Raw genomic sequence first — 25,182 nt, 5'->3', positions numbered from 1 at the left:
TTTTAACTACACCCAACCCAAATTCTTCTAAATGGAGGCATTCCTTTACATCGTTCTCCTGGAGATTAAGATATGTGCTATGTGCCCTCCTACCACCCTATTAATAATGAATTTATTCCTTTTCAGAGCTGCTGGTACAGCCTCTCTTCCACTCGACCTCAATTCCCACCTATTTTCCAAAAAACGAAGAGCCACGAAAAGCTAACGTGTTCATTCGTCCTCTCCACGACGTCAGGGAGAGACACGCAGTGGGCATGCCTGGGACTCACTTCTGGGCCTGGGAGAAGGCGGATTCAGCTGGAGCGGGTAGAAGGTGGCGGTGTATGCGTGTTAGTGGGTAGATGTGGGTGGGGCCGGGGCTCCAGAGGAGGAGGGACAGCAACCATGATTCACATTTGGGGCCAATTCTGACGGGTCGAGTCTGGGGTTCCTCCAAAGCCCTTGGGTACGTGCATTCTCACGCTCCCGCATCCTTTGGAACTGGAGCCATGCCCAGTCAGGAGGGATCCTCCCCGGACACGGATACAGGCATTGCAGAGAGTGGGGAGCTGGTTGATTGGCACCCAGAAACTTTGCTGTGTACCTAGCAACGTGATAATTGACGTGCTGGCGACAGGAGTGCCGGACCACATGGATTCCAAACAATTACTTTCCTCAGCTGTTAGATTTTCAAACGTGATCTATCGAGGGATGCTGACAGTAGATTTTCTGCCGGCAATAAAGGTGGCCTGATTCACAGAATAATTACTGTATGCAAATGAATGTGATTTTCCTCTGCCCTTTTATGGATGACTCTGCTCTGCCATTCATCAGGGCCACAAATTTCACTTGGGAGGAGATGGATTTAAAGAGACAGGCGCCCCTGGAGCTTGCAGAGAACTTACTAAATCCACGCTAAGTGTCCTCATAAACAGGCGTGTGTATGACAGAGTGGGGTTGCCAGACTCTGACCTTTCGGTCTGTGCTTTGTTGCTTGGAAAACTGTTGAGAATACATCTTACTCTGTGCCCTCCCAGGTCAGGAATGCTTTCGCTGTCTGGAGGAGCATTTCCAGCGGCAGTATTATTATACGTGTGGTTCAGGAGACCCTGGTGGGCTTCTTCGCCGCCCACTGAACCCACTCTGATGTTTATACACCTGTAGGAGGGGACGGGAGGAGCAGAAAGCCCATCCTTATACACAGCATTGTTTCTAATGAAATTACAGCGCAAGTGATTTGAAACAAGAAGTGGGTTTTTGCTTGACACTGAGATGGAAGCAAAACACACAGTAAAACCTGGAAGTAAAAATGAGCTGTTAAAAAACCTGGAGTTTCAGGGCTTCCCGGGTGGCGCGGTGGTTGAGAGTCCGCCTGCCGATGCAGGGGACGTGGGTTCGTGCCCCGGTCCGGGAGGATCCCACGTGCCGCGGAGCGGCTGGGCCCGTGAGCCATGGCCGCTGAGCCTGCGCGTCCGGAGCCTGTGCTCCGCAACGGGAGAGGCCACAACAGTGAGAGGCCCGCGTACCGCAAAAAAAAAACACACAAAAAACCCCCCTGGAGTTTCATATATTTGGGCTTGGCTTCTCGGGGACCTCGTAGCCTCCTCCCGAGTTGGCGGCATTTCTCTGTGAGCCTCTGCGCCCTTGCACACGTGGGACGGGTGGGTTTGCTCTGTGTGGCTCCAGTGGGGGTCAACGCTGGGCAATCCTGCGGGATGGAGCCGCCATCGGTCCCAGATGCTGGGACCAGCAGAGGAGGGCACAAGCTCAGGGAAAATCCGTAGTACATCACGTGTCACTGCTAAATATCAGTGCCCGAATTTGCTCCCAGCATGCAGCGTGCGTCCTCATCCTCCGAGTGTAGAAGAAAGGGGACCTCGGGCCAGTGTTGTGAATGGAGCAGCCCCATCTGTCCGTGGCCTGTCTTGTTACTCATACTGCAACAATATACTGATGTCAGCACATCCGAACATACCTCCTTCCACCATCACTCACAGAATAAAGGAAAGACATCCGTGTTTCCGTGTATACAAGCAGCACACGCCACGGGAGGCCGTCACAGCCTTCTCAAGGTAAGTGCCCATTAACATCGACATTTTCTGAGAGTACGAAACAGCTGAGCTGGGTCCCCTCCTTGACTTGGGAAGCAGGTCTTCCCAAGGGCTCCTACAAGGGGCACAGGTGGTTTCACAGACCAGCACAAATCATGACATTATTTTAAAAATTTCTTTGATTTTCTTTTTTGTTTTTACATATTTTTATTTTAAAAAGATTTTAAAATGTTTATATAATTTTAAAGATTACTTTCAATTTATAGTTATTAACCATGACACTATTTTAAGATAAAATTTTAGATCAGTTCTTGATTGTGATGCCTTTTCATAGGCGAACAAAATTATCTCCCCTTCACAAATTATAACGATGAATGGTACCCTGTACTACTAACTTATTTTTTCTGTTAACCTCTTTCTTTAATACCACTTGTGATATAATGAGGAAGACATAATGTTCAAAAGGAGATTCAGTATTGGACTACCACAATTTATAAAGCAGTTTTAACCTTGTACACTACAGTGATTGCATTTATTGAGAATTGTTTTAGTAGGTAGAAGGGGAAATAGCGAATATTCCACTTGAGAAATATTCTTAAGAAAAACTAATTCAGTTGAAAAAATTCTAAATAACAAACATTTATATGTTGATTGTTCACAGGTGTGCAATGAAAACATATGTAATTACTATTTGGTAAGAGTCAAGAAAAGTAAAGTTGCTTATACTCTTATTGCCAGATTTAAATGCAAATTGACAAGTTTCTCCTTGTTTGGTTAAAAAAAAAAATTCCTAAAATGCTGATGACAATGCTACACTACAAAGAACGAGTGAAAGAGGATTTTAAAAAATTATTTAGAAACAAAGTAGCTTGCATGGTATTAATTCTCAACAAGTTCATTTATTTTGCTTAGCAGAAATGTCCATCACCCTTTACCATGGGTTGAATTGTGTCCCCTGAAAAGGACATGGTGAGGCCTAACCCCCAGTACCTCATAGCGGGACCTTATTTAGAGACTGGGTCTTTGCAGAGGTCCTCAAGTTTAAAGGGGCTCACATGGGTGGGCCCTAATCCAATGTGACTGGTGTCCTTATAAGAAGGGGAAAATTGGACAGGGGTGCACACAGGAAGAAGGCCAGGTGAAAATGAAGGTAGAGATTGGGGTGATGCTCCTACAGGCCAAGGAACACCCCAAATTGCCATAAAACCACCAGTAACCAGGAGAGGAAAGCCTGGAACAGATCCTCCCGAAGTGTCACCTTGATCTTGGCCTTCCAAACTCCACAACTGTGACAGCATAAATCCCTGCTGTTTAAGCCGCCCAGTCTGTGGTACTTTGTTACGGCAGCCTGAGCAAAGTAACGCACCCTAATGCTCTCACACACTCAACTGGGTTTAAAAACAAAAAGCCACCCCAGCAGAGTAAATAGAAACTGCAGCAGCCTCCTGAGAGCTTACAGGAGACAGAGCCAGCGGGAGAATGAGCCCCATTGCTCTCTCCTCCTGGAAACAGTCCCATTCTTTTGGAGGAGAGCTGTGAGAACAGCTGTAAACTGCATATTAATACCACTAGAAAATGACCTGCATTTCAGTATTCCTATATACCAAAAGTGGGTTTGGGGGTCTCTTTAGCAGGTAGCTAAATTTATATCACAGATTAAAAAAGGATTTGAAAACTATATATACGCTTTGTTGACTTAACATTTTACTCAATGAATGTTTTCATTAACTCAAATTATATAGCGTTAAGATTCAAGGTTACTATTGCATAGGTAGTCAAGGTTTTAGTTCTGATGATATAATTTTATTTATCTCTCTATGCAAATTTTTTACAAGATATTTCTTTAAAGCTTCCACTGTGTCTTTATAACAAGTTGCAATGACATTGCACCAGAAGGAATATTGAGTTGCAATTTTAAATATCGCTAATCTTTAGCCAGGAACTCGCTGAACTGAGACAGCCAGTATCTGGGCATTTGTCAGTGCTTATGAGAGTCTTATAAATTCAACTCTAGACTTTTCCAACAGTGTCTGCTTTTTTTTTACCCCCAAGTTTGTACCTCCCCCAACTAAACCTGCTACCGCACAGCATTCATCTTTTTACACCTCATTCAATCATCCATTGTTCGGCCATATGTACAGTCATTCATACATCACCCTTCGATTGTGTGTCTATGTGTGTCCATTACTCTGATCAGCGCTGGGAATGCTTAGATCCAAGGAATACAGTGCCTGTCCTCAGGAGTTTTCAGTCAGGGAGTAGTTCCTGCTAATCCTTTACTCCAAAATGGTTAGTGCCTCCGATGGCTGGTAGGATAAAGTCCAAATTCCTTAGCTGAACAAAGTGTCCCTTAGCTGGAGCTGGACGTGTAACTAACTCGAAGGTTGAGAATTCAGCTGGCATCTGGGTAGGTCATCTGAAGTAGTCAAATCAACTGCCAAAACTTAGGAAAGTATTAGAAGCTGGAGCACCAACATTCAAGACAGACAAATGATGGCGGGGGACACACAGCTGCAAGCCACTCCCCTGTGAGTCAGCCCATGAGCCTGGGACCTCCCTTACAATAGATGCTTGAATGTGGATGACATCAGACAGGAAGCATGAAAGTGCTATTGTTGCCACCCTTGGAAAGTCAACCAAATGGCTTAATGATTTATTCTTATTCTTGGTTCATTCATTCAGTCATGTCACCGCTGTGTATTACATGACACAGCGACTGCGCTCTGCTGGTTCCAGAGGATAATCTAGGGCATCAGTGGTCTGGAGAGAATGGAACTGGTGTTCCCTGGTGAGATGGGTGTTGAACAGCTACAGTCACAGTGAAGAATTACTGGTGTTCATCCCCCATTTTCCCAGAGCCAAGAATGGCAGCACCATCTATGCTGTTGGGCAAACCAAAGTTCTAGGGATTGCTCTTGACACCTCTTACGACTGATATTAACTGTGTTCCCGGAGAGCCAGTTTCCCTCTACTATTTCGTATGGAGAATAACTCCACTTTTCTGTCCCCTTGACCCAGTGACTTGTCTTTGACAATGAGCTGTGGGCAGAGGGGATGGTGGTCACCTCTGTCTGGAAGCACTGATGAGTCAGGCATGATTCTCTAAATTCTCTTAATCCTAATTCATCAATCAGCCGCTTCCAGTGGAGAGTCTCCATCAGCCTGGGTCTTTGAGGGGAGACAATGGGGAACAAGGTCCATGCTGACGTGCCATGAACGTGGAACCTAAAGGAGGAGTTGATCTAAGTTGTTCGGAGCCATCACGATGTCAGTGCTACTTTACCACACGATGCAGCTGGGCCACACTGAACTATATGCTCCTCCGTCTCTCAGCACCGTCTGATCCATCGGCCATTCTTGTTGACTCTACTTCAAGACATGTACTGCATCTGTCCACTTCTCATCGCCCACTGCTATCCTCCCAGCCCAAGCCACAAGCCCTCTTTCGCCTGGACAACTGCAACACCCCCTTCTCTGGTGTCCCTCTTTCTACTTTGGCCATTTCAATAGATGTTAGAGTGATCCTTTTAGAACTCAGCTCAAATCAGACCATGCCAGTCTCCATCCGAAAACCTTCCCATGGCTTCCTATTGGACCTAGAAGAAGATGTACTGTTGTCTTGGGTACCCATGGGCACAAGACCCCACCTGACCTTCCTCGTGCTCATCTGTCCTAACTCATCTCTGGGCAGGTCACCCTCATTTATTGCTCTTCAGAAACTTCAGCCTTCATGTCATTTCCCCAAACTCCAAGCTGTCCCCTCTGCCTGGAATGTTCTTGCCTGACCTTCACTCATCTATAACTCCTTCACTGAAATGTCACCTCTTCAGAGAGATCTTTTCTGACCAGAAAACCCTAAGAGCTTTCTCTCCCAACACATTATTTTAATTTTCTGCAGAGCAGTCATTGCCATCTGATGTTTTTCTTGCTTACGTGTTTTGTTTGTTTCCAGTCTATCCCCATGAGGATGCCAGCTCGTCTGAAGCAGGGGCCTTGCCTTGCTTAGAACTGTATTTCCTAGAGCAGAAGGAGGTCTGTAGTCAAAAAGTGTGGCTTGCAACCTTGATGGAGTGCATCTGCGTGTGAATGAATGGACGCATGTGTGCTGACCACGAGCGCAGGGGTGTGCCGGGCACGCAGGGAGCAGTGGCCTTCGGGGACGTGGTCCTGCGGTGACATCTCAGCCACCTCTGTGCAGATCTTTCATCCCGCCCTGGCGATTGGGTCTATAAGAATTAAACACACAGCATGTAAATGAAGGCTTTCCTCTTTCTCTTAAAGGAATAAGAGGAAATGGCTTCTTAGTGCAGCTCTTTGGAATTACTGTGGTGAAGAATTTTCGAGCATGATAATAGAGTGCTCTCCCATTTGTGAAAATCCCCTTCCCGGAGACCTTTAACAATAGGATACTATCAAGATGGAGTTTAATTTTTACTCTGTTCTGAAACCCAGTGGTGATATTAACAATCACAGCTATGAGAGACATTGCGCAGAAAGTCACCATCCGACATCTCTATGTGATATTGATTGCTTGGAAGCAGTAGAAAGCTATACGCTTAATAACTATTTCAGCGTTTGTTTTCTCTTTTGCTTGAAGATTGTAAGGAAATGGCACTCAACAGAAACATTGGGATTAAATGAGGGATCGGCCTGTCTTCTCATTGTTGAGGACATATCTAGATTTGTCTTAATAGGGTTTGCGTGATTTTCCACGACTTAGCTATAAATACAGTTTTGTGGCAGGTAAGAATCCTGTTGGGGCCAAAACATGGGCAGCTTTTTGACACTGCAAAATGTCAAACTGTATGGATTGAATCTCCTTCTGGCTAATTTAAAATAGTATTTGGTTTATTTTTTCCACCTTATGATCTTACATCTCCCTTTCTGCTCTAAGACAATACCACTATTATTTCTTCTAATTCTAGTTCTTATGGTTAAAATGGCCCATTAATTTGGGACTTAAAGGTTGTCAAATATAGGGTGAGGCATTCGAAAAAGGAATGGCCCTGGGAAAGATTCTGGTTCTCTTAAGCCGACACATTCAGGGAGCCTGGTGACTTGTTTTACGGGCTATCAGATACAGGACTGACGCAGCCATAAAATTTGTTTTAACAGACATTTAAACAAAGGCTGCTCATTCTTAGGGTTATTGAAATTGAACACTCGCTACCTAGACTGAAACCATAGGGAAATTTATTGGGCCCTAAGAGTGCTGGCACGTGAGCTGCAAGCCAGGTAAACCAGGGCTTGGGAAGGATTCAACCAAGAGCAAATGAGAACAGGGGTGTCGGACTCGACTTTTTAAGGTGCCAGGACTCAGGTCATAGGCCGTTTTCTGGCCAGGTGGTACAGGTTTTTGTTGTTTTGTTTTGCTTGTTCGGTTTTGCATTGTTTTTAATAGCAATTTAAACTGAGTGGCCGTTGTTTGCTGCTACGATTTTAGGCAAACTGCCAAACACTTTCTTCACAAAGACGAATGGGCAAAAGCCAAAAGCCTGCTTTTGCTTTGGTTATGTGTATAATTTTTTTCCCGTGGCTTCCTGGTTCATCCTGCCTGATCTTTTGTCTTAAATCTTTGCGATATACTTATCAAAATCCCAGGCTGCTGTCTTTGATTGATGGTACTTCTAATGATATAATTCTAAAGAATTTGAGGAAGGTGGATAAGATCCAAGCCAGCTTGGGAAAATCCAATGAAATGTAAATTCTGGAGAAGGACCCATCCCCCAGGCATTCTCCACCATCCTAGGCTCTTGGTCCAGCCTGTCCTCTCCCTTCCTTCCCTGCTGCCAGCCAAAAGGTTTGCCTTCTGCATCATGGATATATAACCTGTAGCCAAAGATTCCACAATTCCTTAAAATGGTCAAAGAATTGCAAAGAACCAAACTGAGACATACCACTGGCGAACAGTTAAAAGAAAATAGACATTTTTTCAGTCAAAACATCCCACAGTATCTCCACACACAGACTCATGACACATGACAGGTAGAAGATAGTGTTTCTTTTCTTTTCTTTTTGGAGTATGATTGCTTTACAATGGTGTGTTAGTTTCTGCTGTATAACAAAGTAAATCAGCTATACATATACATATCTCCTCCTTCTTGTGTCTCCCTCCCACCCTCCCTATCCCACCCCCTCTAGGTGGTCACAAAGCACAGAGCTGATCTCCCTGTGCTGTCCAGCTGCTTCCCACTAGCTATCTATTTTACATTTGGTAGTATATGTAAGCCCATGCCACTCTTTCACTTTGCCCCAGCTTACCCTTCCCGCTCCCTGTGTCCTCAAGTCCATTCTCTACGTCTACGTCTTTATTCCTGTCCTGGCCCTAGGATCTTCAGAACCATGTTTTGTTTTGTTTCGTTTTCAGATTCCACATATATGTGTTAGCATACACTATTTGTTTTTCTCTTTCTGACTTACTTCAATCTGTATGACAAACTCTAGGTCCACCCACTTCACTATAAATAACTCAGCTTCATTTCTTTTTATGGCTGAGTAATATCCCATTGTATATATGTGCCACATCTACTTTATCTATTCATCTGTCGTTGGACACTTAGGTTGCTTCCATGTCCTGGCTATTGTAAATAGAGCTGCGATGAACATGACTCTTTTTGAATTATGGTTTTCTCAGGGTATATGCCCAGTAGTGGGATTGCTGGATCGTATGGTAATTCTATTTTTAGTTTTTTAAGGAACGTCCATACTGTTCTCCATAGTGGCTGTATCAATTTACATTCCCACCAACAGTGCAGGAGTGTTCCCTTTTCTCCACACCCTCTCCAGCATTTATTGTTTGTAGATTTTTTGATGATGGCCATTCTGACTTGTGTGAAGTGATATCTCATTGTATTTTATTTGCATTTCTCTAATGATTAGTGATGTTGAGCATCCTTTCATGTGTTTGTTGGCAGTCTGTATATCTTCTTTGGAGAAATGTCTATTTAGGTCTTCTGCCCATTTTTGGATTGGGTTGTTTATTTTTTTGATATTGAGCTGCATGAGCTGCTTATAAATTTTGGAGATTAAGCCTTTGTCAGTTGCTTCATTTGCAAATATTTTCTCCCATTCGGAGGGTTGACTTTTCATCTTGTTTATGTTTTCCTTTGCTGTGCAAAAGCTTTTAAGTTTCATGAGGTCCCATTTGTTTATTTTTGTTTTTATTTCCATTTCTGTAGGAGGAGGGTCAGAAAGGATCTTGCTGTGATTTATGTCATAGAGTATTCTGTCTATGTTTTCCTCTAAGAGTTTTATAGTGTCTGGCCTTACATTTAGGTCTTTAATCCATTTTGACTTTATTTTTGTGTATGGTGTTAGGGAGTGTTCTAATTTCATTCTTCCACATGTAGCTGTCCAGTTTTCCCAGCAGTACTTATTGAAGAGATTGTCTTTTCTCCACTGTATATTCTTGCCTCCTTTATCAAAAATAAGTTGACCATATGTGCATGGGTTTATCTCTGGGCTTTCTGTCCTGTTCCATTGATCTATATTTCTGTTTTTGTGCCAGTACCATACTGTCTTGATTACTGTAGCTTTGTAGTATAGTCTGAAGTCCAGGAGCCTGATTCCCCCAGCTCTGTTTCTGTTTCTCAAGATTGCTTAGGCTATTCGGGGTCTTTTGTGTTTCCATACAAATGGTGACATTTTTTGTTCTAGTTCTGTGAAAAATGCCATTGGTAGTTTGAGAGGGATTGCATTGAATCTGTAAATTGCTTTGGGTAGTATAGTCATTTTCACAATGTTGATCCTTCCGATCCAAGAACATGGTATATCTCTCCATCTGTTTTTATCATCTATAATTTCTGTCATCAGTGTCTTATAGTTTTCTGCCTACAGGTCTTTTGTCTCCTTGTGTAGGTTTATTTCTAGCTATTTTATTCTTTTGGTTGCAATGGTAAACGAGAGTGTTTTCTTAATTTCGCTTTCAGATTTTTCATCATTAGTGTATAGGAATGCGAGAGATTTCTGTGCATTAATTTTGTATCCTGCTACTTTACCAAATTCATTGATTAGCTCTGGTATTTTTCTGGTAACATCTTTAGGATTCTGTGTATAGTATCATGTCATCTGCAAACAGTGACACCTTTACTTCTTCTTTTCTGATTTGGATTCCTTTTATTTCTTTTTCTTCTCTCTTTCTAGTATCTGTTCTGTTTGCTAATATCTTGTTGAGGATTTTTGCCTCTATGTTCATCAGTGATATTGGCCTGAAGTTTTCTTTTTTTGTGACATCTTTGTCTGGTTTTGGTATCAGGGTGATGTGGCCTCATAGAATGAGTTTGGGAGTGTCCCTCCTCTACTATATTTGGAAGAGTTTGAGAATGATAGGTGTTAGCTCTTCTGTAAATGTTTGACAGATTTTGCGTGTGAAGCCAGCTGGTCCTGGGCTTTTGTTTGTTTGAAGATTTTTAATCACAGTCTCAATTTCAGTGCTTGTGATTGGTCTGTTTATATTTTCTATTTCTTCCTGGTTCAGTCTCAGAAGGTTGTGCTTTTCTAAGAATTTGTCCATATCTTCCAGGTTGTCCATTTTATTTGCATAGGGTTGCTTGTAGTAATCTCTCATGATCCTTTGTATTTCTGCAGTGTCAGTTGTTACTTCTCCTTTTTCATTTCTAATTCTATTGATTTGAGTCTCCTCCCTTTTCTTCTTGATGAGTCCGGCTAATGTTTTATCAATTTTGTTTATCTTCTCAAAGAACCAGCTTTTAGTTTTATTGATCTTTGCTATTGTTTCCTTCATGTCTTTTTCATTTATTTCTGATCTGATCTTTATGATTTCTTTCCTTCTGTTAGCTTTGGGGTTTTTTTGTTCTTCTTTCTCTAATTGCTTTAGGTGTAAGGTTAAGATGCTTATTTGAGGTGTTTCTTGTTTCTTGAGGTAGGATTGTATTGCTATAAACTTCCCTCTTAGAACTGCTTTTGCTGCATCCCATAGGTTTTGGGTCGTTGTGCCTCCATTGTCCTTTGTTTCTAGGTATTTTTTGATTTCCTCTTTGATTTCTTCAGTGATCTCTTGGTTATTTAGTAGTGTATTGTTTAGCCTCCATGTGTTTTTATTTTTTACAGATATTTTTCTGTAACTGATATCTAGTCTTATAGCATTGTGGTTGGAAAAGATATTTGATACAATTTCAATTTTCTTAAATTTACCAAGGATTGATTAGTGACCCATGATATGATCTATCCTGGAGAATGTTCCAAGAGCACTTGAGGAGAAATTGTATTCTGTTGTTTTTGGATGGAATGTCCTATAAATATCAGTTAAGTCCATCTTGTTTAATGTATCATTTAAAGCTTGTGTTTCCTTATTTATTTTCATTTTGGATGATCTGTCTGTTGGTGAAAGTGGGGTGTTAAAGTCCCCTACTATGATTGTGTTACTGTCGATTTCCCCTTTTATGCCTGTTAGCATTTGCCTTATGTATTGAGGTGCTCCTAGGTTGGGTGCATAAGTATTTATAATTGTTATATCTTCTTCTAGGATTGATCCATTGATCATTATGTAGTGTCCTTGATCATTATGTATTGTCCTTCTTTGTCTCTTGTAATAGTCTTTATTGTAAAGTCTATTTTGTCTGATATGAGATTGCTACTCCAGCTTTCATTCGATTTCCATTTGCATGGAGTATCTTTTTCCAACCCCTCACTTTCTGTCTGTATGTGTCCCTGGGTCTGAAGTGGGTCTCTTGTAGAGAACATATATATGGGTCTTGTTTTTGTATCCATTCAGCCAGTCTATGTCTTTTGGTTGGAGCATTTAATTCATTTACATATAAGGGAGTTATCAATATGTATGTTCCTATTACCATTTTCTTAATTGTTTTGGATTTGTTATTGTGGGTCTTTTCCTTCTCTTGTGTTTCCTGCCTAGAGACGTTCCTTTAGCCTTTGTTGTAAAGGTGGTTTGGTGATGCTGAATTCTCTTAGCTTTTGCTTGCCTGTAAAGGTTTTAATTTCTCTGTCGAATCTGAATGAGATCCTTGCTGGGTAGAGTAATCTTGGTTGTAGGTTTTTCCCTTTTGTCCCTTTAAATATGTCCTGCCCCTCCCTTCTGGCTTGCAGAGTTTCTGCTGAAAGATCGGCTGTTAACCTTATAGGGATTCCCTTGTATATTATTTGTTGCTTTGCCCTTGCTACTTTTAATATTTTTTTCTTTGTATTTAATTTTTGATAGTTTGATTAATATTTGTCTTGGCGTGTTTCTCCTTGGATTTATCCTGTATGGGACTCTGCATTTCCTGGACTTGATTGACTATTTCCTTTCCCATATTAGGGAAATTTTCAACTGTAATCTCTTCAAATATTTTTTCAGTCCCTTTCTTTTTCTCTTCTTCCCCTGGAACCCCTATGTTGGTATGTTTACTATTGTCCCAGAGGTCTCTGAGACTGTCCTCAATTCATTCTTTTTTCTTTATTCTGCTCTGCAGTAGTTATTTCCACTATTTTATCTTCCAGGTCACTTATCCGTTCTTCTGCCTCAGTTATTCTGCTATTGATTCCTTCTAGAGAATTTTTTTTTTAAGATGTTGGGGGTAGGAGTTTATTAATTAATTAATTTATTTTTGCTGTGTTGGGTCTTTGTTTCTGTGTGGGGGCTTTCTCTAGTTGTGGCAAGCAGGGGCCACTCTTCATCGCAGTGTGCAGGCCTCTCACTATCGCAGCCTCTCTTGTTGCGGAGCACAGGCTCCAGACGCTCAGGCTCAGTAGCTGTGGCTCACAGGCCCAGCTGCTCCACGGCATGTGGGATCCTCCCAGACCAGGGCTCGAACCCGTGTCCCCTGCATTAACAGGCAGATTCCTTCTAGAGAATTTTTAATTTCATTTATTGTGTTGTTCATCATTGTTTGTTTGCTCTTTAGTTCTTCTAGGTCCTTGTTAAACGTTTCTTGTATTCTCTCTATTCTATTTCCAAGATTTTGGATCATCTTTACTATCATTACTCTGAATTCTTTTTCTGGTAGACTGCCTATTTCCTGTTCATTTTTGGTCTGTTGGGTTTTTACCTTGCTCCTTCATCTGCTGTGTGTTTCTCTGTCTTCTCCTTTTGCTTAATTTACTGTGTTTGGGGTCTCCTTTTCACAGGCTGCTGGTTTGTAGTTCCCGTTGTTTTTGGTGTCTGCCCCCAGTCGTTAAATTTGGTTCAGTGGGTTGTGTAGGCTTCCTGGTGGAGGGGACTGGTGCCCGTGTTCTGGTGGATGAGGCTGGATCTTGTCTTTCTGATGAGCAGGACCGCATCCAGTGGTGTGTTTTGAGGTGTCTATGACCTTATTATGATTTAAGGCAGCCTCTCTGCTAAATGGGTGGGGTTGTGTTCCTGTCTTGCTAGTTGTTTGGCACAGGGTGTCTAGCACTGGAGTTTGCTGATCGTTGAGTGGAGCTGGGTCCTAGAGTTGAGATTGAGATCTCTGGGAGAGCTTCATAGTTTGATATTACGTGGAGCTGGGAAGTCTCTGGTGGACCAATGTTCTGAACTCGGCTCTCCCCACTCAGAGGCACAGGCCTGACACCTCGCCGCAGCACCAAGACCCCATCAGCTGCACAGCAGACACCGAATCTGCCATCTGACAGCACCTTGATCTTGGACTTCCCAGTCTCTCCCGTCGTCCATCTTTGGTCAACCTGGATGGTCACCCCTCTCGACGGTGTTTCTTATAACTTGTCAAAAATAAAATCCAGGTTGAGTGTGAACAGCCTTTGGAAAAAAAGAATAAAAACAATCCTCAATCTGTGTTTCAGGGTCACTCAACTTGGAATCTCTCCCAAAATTGTTGGTTGGGGTGGGGGGTGGGAAGTGAGGGGGAGGAAGCAATTGTTAATTACTTAATGAGAATGTTAAATTTTAGAAAAGGGAGAAATCCCACTTGACTCCCACTTTGTGAAACACCATTTACACATAATTTTCTGATATTTTTTCGGGGGGAATGTGAGGTTTCCAGTTTAGAGGAGTTTTTAATTCAATAGGTCACAAAGAAAACATTTCTGTGTGTTGTATGAAGAAGTGAAATTAACATGTGTTAGTACAGAAATCCTGTAACACTCAACTAGTGATGTGATGTTTCCGGCACAACATAAAAAGCTTTTCCCAAAGAACACTGTATTAAAATGACTCCTAAAACTTCCACTCTCTTAGAACACAAATTTTGGAGGGTTGATGGCAGCTATAGAGTCCTTACTTTTCATTTCTTTTTGGCTTACACACCCTTATCTTTTCACTTCACTATTTTGCCACTTATACTTCTCTTCCTGTCTCTCTCTCTCTCTGTATCTCTCTGTATCTCTCGCTCTCTCTCACATACACACACACACACACACACACACACACACACACACACACACACACCACACACAGAATAACCTCACTTTTAGGGTTTTTCATAGCAGTTGCCCCCAAAGAAATTCTCTCCACCAGAGCTGGTGCCTGTCACCACAGCCCATCACTTGCCTGGTAATTAAACTCTGACTGATTTATTGACTGACCGCCAACAAATCCCAACCTGGTTTTTATGATACACATACTTCCCTGGGCTAAGTTCACTCAAACAACAACCCAGAGAGGGCTGGCGAGGGGGATGGCGGCGGTGGGCGAATGATATGAAAATAAATAGGGAAACCAGCACCCGTTGCCAAAAGGAGACATTTTGCAAAAGAAAGAAACTCCATGCAACATCTTTTTCAAACCCTGAGTTCTGGAGAGCAGGGAAGGCGCTGGTAAACATCATACTTCAGCTTTGAGACCCATTTGAACTGCCTCACGTACAGAAGTGCTCTGAAGGGGAAAACAAGACGGGCTTGCAGCTAATATTACAGTCAAGTTCCAATTTTACCTAAGGGAAAGCGGCTTTATTAAAAGTCATGACTGAAATTGCATGACAGGTGCCAATATCCCGCATCCTGACAGATGTGCCGGTTTGCGGATGCCATTTCCCTGTCAGCGGTCCCTAGATGGAGGTGCTTGCAGCCCCATTTGTCTCTCTTCCAGCGAGATCACACATGCCCGATGTTTGCCTCCAAGCTGCATGGCGTGGTTGATATGTGGAATTCTCACAATGAGACTTATTAAAAGACAGTCCATTATTTTTATTTAGAGCATTTCTAAAACAGGCAGAGTGCACACAGAGATAATTTAAAAATCGTGTGGCAGGTCATCTCCCGGCCAGCATGGCTCCATTTAAAATGCATAAGAAAGCAGCATCTCTGTCCCTACACTCCACACACACACACACACACACACACACACACACACACACACGCACACACACTTCCCTGTTCATAATGGGTGTGATCTGAGCGACATTTAACCCTTGACTAATAGCCCTGACAGTCCAAAGCACTATTTTGCTATAAACCACAGGAGCATTTCAACATGAAGGATGAACACTGCTCCCTGTTTTCCTTAAATCTTTCTTCCTTTTCTTATTTTTTTTTCTCACTTCTGATTTCCTTGCATCCCTCTTTTATTTTGTTACAGGTGGGCTTTCTCATTGCAGCCACAGATATAAAATACTCCCGATTGGCTGTATTTATGGGTCCTTCTCGTCCTCCTGTTGATTTCAAACACAAAGAAAAATGGTCTCTCTTGACCGTGCCTGGTTTGAACAGCAGGTGAAGCTCCAGCAGCCTCCTCTCCCCAGCCTCCGATGGAAAATTATTACAGATGCAATGATTCTGTAATGGAAATGGTGAGAGGGAAGTTTCAGCTTAAAGGATGCTGTGACACACAGTGGATTTGCCACCAGGACAAGTGTGACCCAAGTTGGCTTTGCTTTCTCAGCTGGGGAAGGGCAGGCAGCAGAACAGCCTCTGGAGAGCTGGACAGCACTTCCAATGTCAGTGAGCAGAGTTTCCCAGCATGAAATTTGTTCTCAGGTGAACCGCTGGACTTCATGCCTCCCTACTGCTTTATCTGGTGGAATGAGAGTAAAGTGAAAGCTCAGTGTTGATTGGCATCAATTCTGTGACCTCACCTGGATGCAGCATGGCCACTGGCTAAGCTTATTGCACCCAGGGCAGCCTTTGGCCCGTTGCCCCAGCCAGCAGTCCCCAGGCAGGAACGGCAGCTGTCCTGGAACAGGGAGGGATTTTAGGGCAGTGTTGAGGTGCGGCACACACAGCGCAGGGCACCAGCAGAGCACTTGGGAAAGGGCTTGTGCATTCTGCACTGTTACTCTTGTTCTCGCCAGACCCCTTCGGCTCCTGTTTTCACGGGCACCCTAGCAAGCGACAAACAGTAAAAAGAATAAAATCATAATGATAAAAATTTAAAAACTGCATCTTACTGTTCTAACCTTGAAATGGAGGATGGGCTCCAAGGAAGGATGGTCTCCTGAGGGTCCCCCAGGTGATGGGTGGCTGGTGGTCAGGTGGACCACACCACCTTCATCTGTGGAGGAGCTGCTGGACGCAGACAGCAGAAGACGCATCCGAGTAAATTCATTTGCATGCCTTATTTATGTAGCGAGTGCCCACAAGCCTCCTAAGACATTGTGCTAAGTTCTGCGAACCAAGAGAGCGAATAGGTGGTCTCTAGCTTCAAAGAGGTCACTCATATTCTTAAACAGATAACAGGATAGCCTCCATTGTTCTTCTTAATAATTATGGGTATTTACATATCATGTCTGCTGAACCTCTTCATTAGCTACTCAATATGTATTCTGTTGTGGAGTGTTAGTTATCATCTCTCCTACGGTCGGTCGTTCTTAAGTTCTTATCATGGAACCGCGGTGAATACATTCAGTGCTCTTAGTTTCGCCAGTTACAACATCATATTGGCTCTTCATTCTCACTTATTTGTTGTGTAGATTTGTTGAAAGTCCTCAAGAAGTGTGCCACTAGGAATGGCATCCATTATCTTTCTCTAACTTCAGGATGTGTTCCTTTTACTATTGTTTCGTTACTGAGCTCCCCAGAGGGGGAAGGAACGTGTAGGATTGACTCCCCCTCCTTATCTAGAAGACCACGCCCTGATGTCTTTTGCACCTGGCTGTCCATCCAGAGCCAGAAGAGCATTGATCTTCCCTACTGTTGTTCCACTTCTTGTAAATATGGATTATTTGGGGGCCATTTTCATCGTTTCATTCACTTATCAGATATTTTCTTCACTTTTTCAACGAATATTAACTTAATTGCCTGGAGATGGACAAACACAGACGTTGATGCCCTTGTCGATCTTAAAGCCCTTGGAGCTCGGTATTATCCTTGTATCTGCCCGTGACCAAATACCTTAAACCTACTTCATGAACCGGATTACTTAGATTCGTATTTTGGTCTATTCATGATTATCCTGCAGCCCTTAGTAAAAGGAGGTTCTGTGTTTTATTTTGGCTCAAGAAAAAAGGTTTTTTCTTCTACAATTTTCTGTGATTACTTTATTTCCTTGTTCAGAAGCCTTTGTTGCCTAGTAAATAATTCCAGATTCCTCTCGTTGGCATTCAAGGTCCTTCCTAGTCTGACCCTGACCTGATTACCTGGCCTCCCTTGCTTCTTGCCCCTCCTGGCTCTGCCTGTCCTTTGTGCTCTGGTCACCAAAACCTATAACTTACTCAACAGGATGTACGTTTCTCATCTCTGCATCTTTGTATAAACTCTTGCTCTGCCTGTAATGGCTTCTTGCTTGGTAAAACATCGTATGTATCTTTCACGATCAGTCTTTACGGCTTTTTCTGACTCCCTGTTCTGTACACTTTGTGTGTATCTCTAATATAGCACTTTGAACACTGTATTAAACGTTGTTTTTTTATTCCTCATGTGCCACACCAGCCTCCAAATCCCCACGGATAGGATCTGTGTCTTCCTCATTGTTCTACACATAAACTATCTTCTGGATCATCTCAGTGAGAATGTTTCCCAAATACACCCAAACCTCACCACCTTATGGGCTTCCCAGGCACAGTTCCCACAGCTTTGGAACAAAGTCTCTAACAATTCTTGAGATACAATCTTCTGGGGAAAATCCATTCCTGCAGGAAGACTTTTCACGTTCCTCTAGTTAGATCCAATCCTTTTCTCCTAAGAAAATTCAAAAACTTCATTCATGCATCCCTCTATGGGGACATTATCTTCTACTGTGTAATACAGTTATTTGAGTACATAATTTGACCCCATTACTAGATTTAAAATATCTGGAAGGCAGGTGGTGATGTACAGCTTCTATCTCTCATGTCGCCCAGCACAAAGTATAATGATCGTCACACAGGTGCACCATCAACGCTAATGCAAGGGAGAGGCAAATGAATTGATGCATTCGGTCCAAAACTGACTTTACGGTATCACATTGTAGCATGTAGGTCTGTATATTTTTCATTCGAGCTATTCCCTTTCTTCTCTCAAGGCTGAAGAGACTGTCTGGTGAGATCAAAGTTGGCTTGGACTCAATGCATTCCTTGAAGAGCCTTTCTTGGACTCTTTAAACTATTTTTTGAACAACATGCAGGATGCCAGTTTCCATAGCATTTGACCCCCAAGATGATTAGCGTTATGAAGATTGCAGGCAACGTACACGACATACAATTAAAAAGAGAGCAAGATAGAAAGGGAATGGGGAAGGAAAGAATGCAGGAAGCACAGCAAGTCAATATGACACCCTCGGTCTGAGGTCTGATTGCAGGGAGTTTTCAAGCAAGGATGTTTATCTGAAACTTCACAGGCCGCTTGACCTTGACGTGACGGAAGTATGCCAGGATTTACACCGGTTTAGTCACTCGAGCCAATGGGACCAGCTGTTAGGCAGGCACTGGGGACCCTGCTCAACATCGTAACTGAAAGGGAATGATTAACACCTTTTTCGAGATTTTTCAGGAAGTAATTTTATTCACACTTCACGAACCACAGGGTATTCCACAATCAAAGCTCTCCTTTTCTTGTTTCTATGAGATTTCTCCTTTGTCTTTCTTTTAAAGTTGTCTAGAAATACTTTTCACTGCTAAGAATGTCCCTTCTCAGGTCGTTTACTGAGCCCCTGTTGAACTGGAATCGTTCAGAGGTTGTGAGCTTGGGATGCTGTCACCTGCTCTTCCATTTCTGATGGAATTTTTTTTCATTTTCTTTTCTTTTTTTAAACCAAAGAATTTAAAAGAACAAATCCCCCTTATTGTCTTAAAACTGAGAAGTGCAATCAATGGATTTATCACAGGAGGTCAGGAGAAAAAGAGGTAATTGGACAAAATTCTCTAAAGGAGAAAAGAAGTAATCAAAATAGAAAAGGAGCATGAAAAGAAAGCGAAGAAGTTCCCCTCTGACTGGGAGGCTTCTGTGCTCACAGCCTGGACGTCCTGAATGGACCCCATCATGTACAGCATCTTCCACCTGGCCAACGAGTAAAGAGTGAGTTGACAGGGTTGGACTAGAGACAGAGGCAGGCATGCTTTTAGTGGAGAAAACTCAGATTAGTGGAAGTGTAAATCTAGGTAAAGCAGAGTAAAAATTAGATAAATGAATGTGTGGCTCAAGAAGAGAGTCTACCCAGCCACACCTGCCACCAGGCCATGCAGCGCCTTTGTTGTATCATGAGTGATACTGGCTCCATCACACAAATGCAGCTGTATCTATGCTCAGAACTTCCTTCGTGATGAAATAATCAACCTCAGTCGTTATTTTATAATGACTCATTAGTAACTGTTGGATAAAAGTGTTCAGACACCAGGTCTTGCTGTTGAGTTGAGAAAAGATCCTCTGGTTTGCGAAAGTTTCACTATGACGTGGCACGTTGACTCATGCCACCATTTTAGCTCACTTAATTTTAGTGCCCCTAGTGATGATCCCACACTCAATGAATAGAATCGTTGTGACCCCAAGTCCTTAGTCCCTGAATTTCTGAACCTATTTGTAAATATTCTGTGGCTCCTGAGATTGTGGAATGAACGTCAGATAAAATATTCCTAACGCTATATTTGCAAACCGCATTTGAAAAATAAAAATCCTTACCTAATTCAGTGTAACAATCTATTTTGAAAGTAGACAGCTCAGGTGGGTTCCCCTCCCAAACGGCCACGATCCTGTGTTATTATCATTGTTCCTGCTTTCTTTGGAAGACTTAAATACTCCCCTCACTCATCTAGTCCTGGGGGTTTGCTCTGGGAAACAGGCGTTAGGGTCTGAGGTAAAGAAAATCAGAGGTGACGTGTGTGTGTGTCTGCATGTGCACGCATGCGCGCTCGGTCCGGTGGTTTCCATCAGAAGACCTAGAGGAATGAGGAAACCTTCCCACTTACACTGGCCTAGAGACTCAGACATCGGCCTTAAGCGGCGACTCAGCATCCAGATCTCTTGGAAGGAGGCGCCTCCTACCCCATCACCTCCAGCCCCGCTTGAAGACTTCGCTTTTGGGAAGAAAAAAGCGAAGTCCTTTTTCCTTCCGGTTTCTGTCTTGGGAAAATGCTTGGGAGGTTGTGAAGGTTGGAACTTCTTGGCCAAAGTTTCCTTTGGCCTTTGGGAAACACCACACTCCGTCTGGCATGTTTCTCTTCTGCCAAGTTCCTTTAGTTCCCTCCCAAATGTGTGGCAGGGTTCTGTGAAATCCCATGACTTTGTGAAGAAGTGAGCCCCGGGCAGCCAGAGGACGTCAGACCCTCCCACGTGGTGGTGGACTCTGAGGGCATTGGACCAACGTCCTTGCCGAAGCCGCGCTTCCCCGTGAAAGGCGTCCCCTAGGGTGTCTTGCACGACCTCTGTGGCTGCCCGTCTAGGGGTTTCAGGAGGCTGCAGTGGCCTTCAACGCAGCTAGGAAGTCTGGGGAGAGACACGACCGGATGAGGGGAAAGCTCATGGGCTGATAGCAGACAAACAGCTCTTCCCAAGAGCTTTGGTGGCGATGGTGTCCCAAGGCAGAAATCAGGCCTATAGGACAGCAGCTCTTATTTGTATTTTCATCTGTCTTCTTCCTCTAGGCTGTAAGCTCTTTAAGAACGAGCACTGTAGTCTGTTGATTGCATTATTTGAGAGCCCGGCCCATAGTAGGGATTCAGTAAATATTTACTGCCTAAACTATGAATTTTGTTGAAATACGAGGATTTAAATGTATTTGCACATAGTTAAAAGTCTGGGCCAGTAGACTGTGTTTTTTTCTGGATAAATTCCTATAGACAGTACTGGATAGAATGACATTTTGCTTTCTTTCTGTTCTATTGCCACCCATCCCCCAACATCCCTCTAAAATATTGCTGTTAGGTGATGTATACCTATCTCTATACAGATATACACATATTATATTTTAGGGTCTAATTCAGGCCATTTGCTCTTTCATGGAAAGTGATAGATTTAGATTCCTTTAATGTTTCTACTTATAAAAGATCATAGGCCTGTATAATAATTAGTCTTTTCCTACTAATTGGTGACAACTTGAGTCCCCTTTTATCTGAGCGCAAAATGTTTTAAATATTAACTAAGCTTCACAACCTCTCCGTGTGATTTGTGCTGTGTGTCTGTGGCAGAGAGGGGTCAGCTGGTCCCCTGATGCAGGGGCAGCTGGGGGCTACGGTCCCTGACAGCATCACACACAGGTTGTGGTGGCCCAGACCCAAAGCCATCTGAACGTGGCTGTCCCCAAACCTCAGAGTGCTGCTGCACGTGAAAACTGGCTGGCCTCTGAACAACGGGACTGCCCCGTTTGATTTTTAGGAGTCCAGTCAGTCAACTCATTGGACATTTCTGTGGTGAGATCACTCAAGAAAGTCAAGGAATCTAATCATGTGTGTGGCCAGGAGCCCCATCAAAAGCAGATCCCTACCATGTGCTTAACTTAAACGCCACATGAGCTAAACATCATTTTGGAGAAATTCATCAACACTGCAGCTGTGTCTGTGCTCAGAGGTGTTGATAGTATTGTAATAAGTGCGCCCATTTGTTTAACATATAGATTTATGATTGTGTTAATTACATTAATTGTGTAATAATTATATACTATATACTATTAATTATACAATAAAATTATAGACAACTAAATAATATAATTATTAAAATCATATGAACAGCCATGTCATTATTATATAATTATTATATTAACTTTAATAAATCTATCATATTAATTAATATGATAATTGTATGTGATTAATAGAATGTATTACCATAAAGTCATTGTTTATAATGGCAATGTTTTCTAAAGATTAATATTTGTATACTAATCTTTAGAAAACATCGTTAGTTTAAAAGCTTTCTAGTTTAAAAACTTGAGTGGTACTAATACCAGCCATGAACCAATCCAGGCATGGCCTGGGACCTCGGGACTCTGGAGCGCTGTGCGACCAGAGCGTTGTGGGACGAGACGTGCGCTTCCTCATCTATCTCCACCCCTTCCAGATGATTCCTTCTCTTCCCAGAGCTTCCCACAGAGTCAAATCTCCATAAGCAGCAGTGTCAGTGGCTCCTGAAACAGCACTATTTCAGGACAATGACGTGTCCTCTGCCCCATCGGCTCTCCACTGGCCACAGAATGTCCGTGGGGAGGGCTGTGACCCCTTTTAAGGCGAGGCAATCGGGTGGAGGTGGTCCCTTCTCCGTGAAGGAGGGCCTCCGGGTCAAGTTCTGAAGCCACCTGCAAATGTGTGACCAGAGTAACCAATGGAGTCCTTATCCCCTAACAGTTGACAGGACCTGGTTCTCCAAAAGAGCCCTCTGGGATCAAGCCCTAAGGGAGGCGGGGCAGGCAAGGGCGGAGGGGCTGCTGGATTAGAAAAGCAGAACTTCATGGCCCGAGGTGAACAAGTGGGGCTGCGGTAGAGCATCAGGTCAGAGGTCAGAGATGGGAAGCCAAGGGGCAGAAAGAAGGCAGGAACTTCAGGAAAAGGAGCAGAACACCTCAGGGCACAGCAGAAGAAGCTGGGACTGGGTGGACACCGAGAAGCCCAACGTGGGAGGCTGGGCCCCGCTGGCCTCTCCAGGAGCCGCCGGACGCTCCGCGCTACTTGGCTTCAGAGAGAAGTGCATTCTCACCCCGTATTCCCCCAATTTCTCATCTTTCCATGACTGCGTGAAGTGTCACCCCACATTTATTAATCATCCACAGAAAACCAGTGGCACAGCTAACAGTATCTCACACCCAGGGATGATAATTCTGTTACTGGGATGTCGGTGTCCACAAAGCAGGGGGGCTGTGATGTTTACGATTTGTGAAAGAGGAAACATCCCAAGTAAGGAAACAAAGGTATGTGGCAGAGGACAAAACAGCTGAGAATGACATCAATCCACATCCATTTCATGGCAATGTCTTCAGAAAATGTGGGTTGTCTTTTTGAGAAGGAATGTCATGGAAAAATACAAATAATGCCTTGTTTTGATTGTTTTGTTTGAAAGATTATTATTTTGGTTTCAAAGAGAACGATCAATAGTTTGCATTTTTATTTCAAACTCACGTACCACGACTCGACCCCATCTTGACCCCATCCTGACCCCACATGACCTCTCCCAGCACTTTTCCTGGCACACCAGTTGTGTAGCCCAGCGCTTGGAGTAGACTCATAGTTCCATTCCTTTCTGTACTGATGAGATAATGCATGTAAATCTCTTGGATCAGTGCCTGGCACTTAATGAGTGCTCGATCAGCATTAGTGAATTATTACCATTGTTCTGGTTCCTGAATCCTAGTGGTTTGGCTGTGAAGACTCACTCCAGTAACTGGACCCAGTGACTCTGAGTTTTGCCTAATTCTGCTTTGCGCATTCATTAGAGTCAGATTTCCTCAGCGCACACTTTGCAGTGAGCCAAAGTCCTTTGCAGAATACTGCTTTAACACCGGCAGAGATTTTCTCTTTAATTATTTCTGCTTCTTTTGGTTTTGAAGTGCGTGTTTATTTACCCCCTGGATACAGCACACCACACAAATGAAGAAATTACAAAAAAACCCAAAAACAAAAACAGTTTCGGTCACATAAAAAATGTTTCCAAGTATGAAAATGTAAGCTAAAAAAATTATCTGCTGAAAATGCTGGCCAACAAACCATTCATCTTAACATGTAAAGAGACTCTTTTTTGGTCAATGAGGAGTACGAAGATCCCAACAGACGAAAGAGTGGAACAGACAGTTCGTAGAAAAAGACATCACCTGGTGAATGGAAAACGTGTTCATCTTTACTAGCACCTCAACAATGTGAATTTTTAAAAGTTACTACTGTTTATCTACTAAATGCCAAAAATATAATAATGCTCGCATTACATGTCAAATGTGATGACCACAGTCCTCACCGGTGTAAAATGATTGAGTGTCTGGAACACTGGTCAAACACGCCGCAAGGAACTTACAATGTTCATATGCTTTTGAGATTTTCTTTTATTTCTTGGTCCGATGGTATCTCATTTTATAATTCATAATTTTTTAAACTGACACATGGTATATTTGAAAGTTCTTAAGAGAGTACATCTCAAGAGTTCTCATCACAAGGAATAAAACATTTTTTCTTTTTCTTTCTTTTTTTTACCTGTAAGACGTAACGAATGTTAACTAAGCTTACTGCGGTAATCAATTCACAATGTATCAATATACGCAAGTCAAATCATTATGCTGCAAACTTAAACTTATACAGTTTATGTCAATTAATATGTCAATGATATCTCAATAAAATGGGGAAAAGTCAAATAGTCTTTAAGATTCGCAGCAACAACAGTAGCTGCCCCCCGCAGTTGCCACCACCCCGTGTCCTTCTGCTTTTCAGTTGGATCTGCTCTCAACTCCTTCAACTGCTTCTTCTATTTACCTCCCTAATTCTAAATTATATGATGCGCTGCTCTCCCATGCATCAGTTTAAAACTTTGTTGACCTTTCATTATGGTAGATGGAGGTATTTTTTTAATTAATTAATTAATTTTTGGCTGTGTTGGGTCTTCATTGCTGTGCGTGGGCTTTCTCTAGTTGTGGCCAGCGGGGGCTACACTTTGTTGCGGTGCGTGGGCTTCTCATTGCGGTGGCTTCTCTTGTTGTGGAACACAGGCTCTAGGCACACAGGCTTCAGTAGTTGTGGCTCGTGGGCTCAGTAGTTGTGGCTCGTGGGCTCTAGAGTGCAGGCTCAGTAGCTGTGGCCCACGGGCTTAGTTGCTCTGTGGCATGTGGCATCTTCCCAGACCAGGGCTCGAGCCCCTGTCCCCTGCATTGGTAGGTGGATTCTTAACCACTGCGCCACCAGGGAAGTCCTAGATGGAGGTATTAACTTTTATAAACTTTCTTCTT

The sequence above is a fragment of the Aethalodelphis obliquidens genome, unplaced genomic scaffold (genome assembly GCF_003676395.1).
Source record: "Aethalodelphis obliquidens isolate GAN/ISIS:26980383/991018 unplaced genomic scaffold, ASM367639v1 scaffold19, whole genome shotgun sequence".
In the NCBI taxonomy this organism is placed as follows: Eukaryota; Metazoa; Chordata; class Mammalia; order Artiodactyla; family Delphinidae; genus Aethalodelphis; species Aethalodelphis obliquidens.
Note: the sequence above shows the minus strand (reverse complement) of the source record.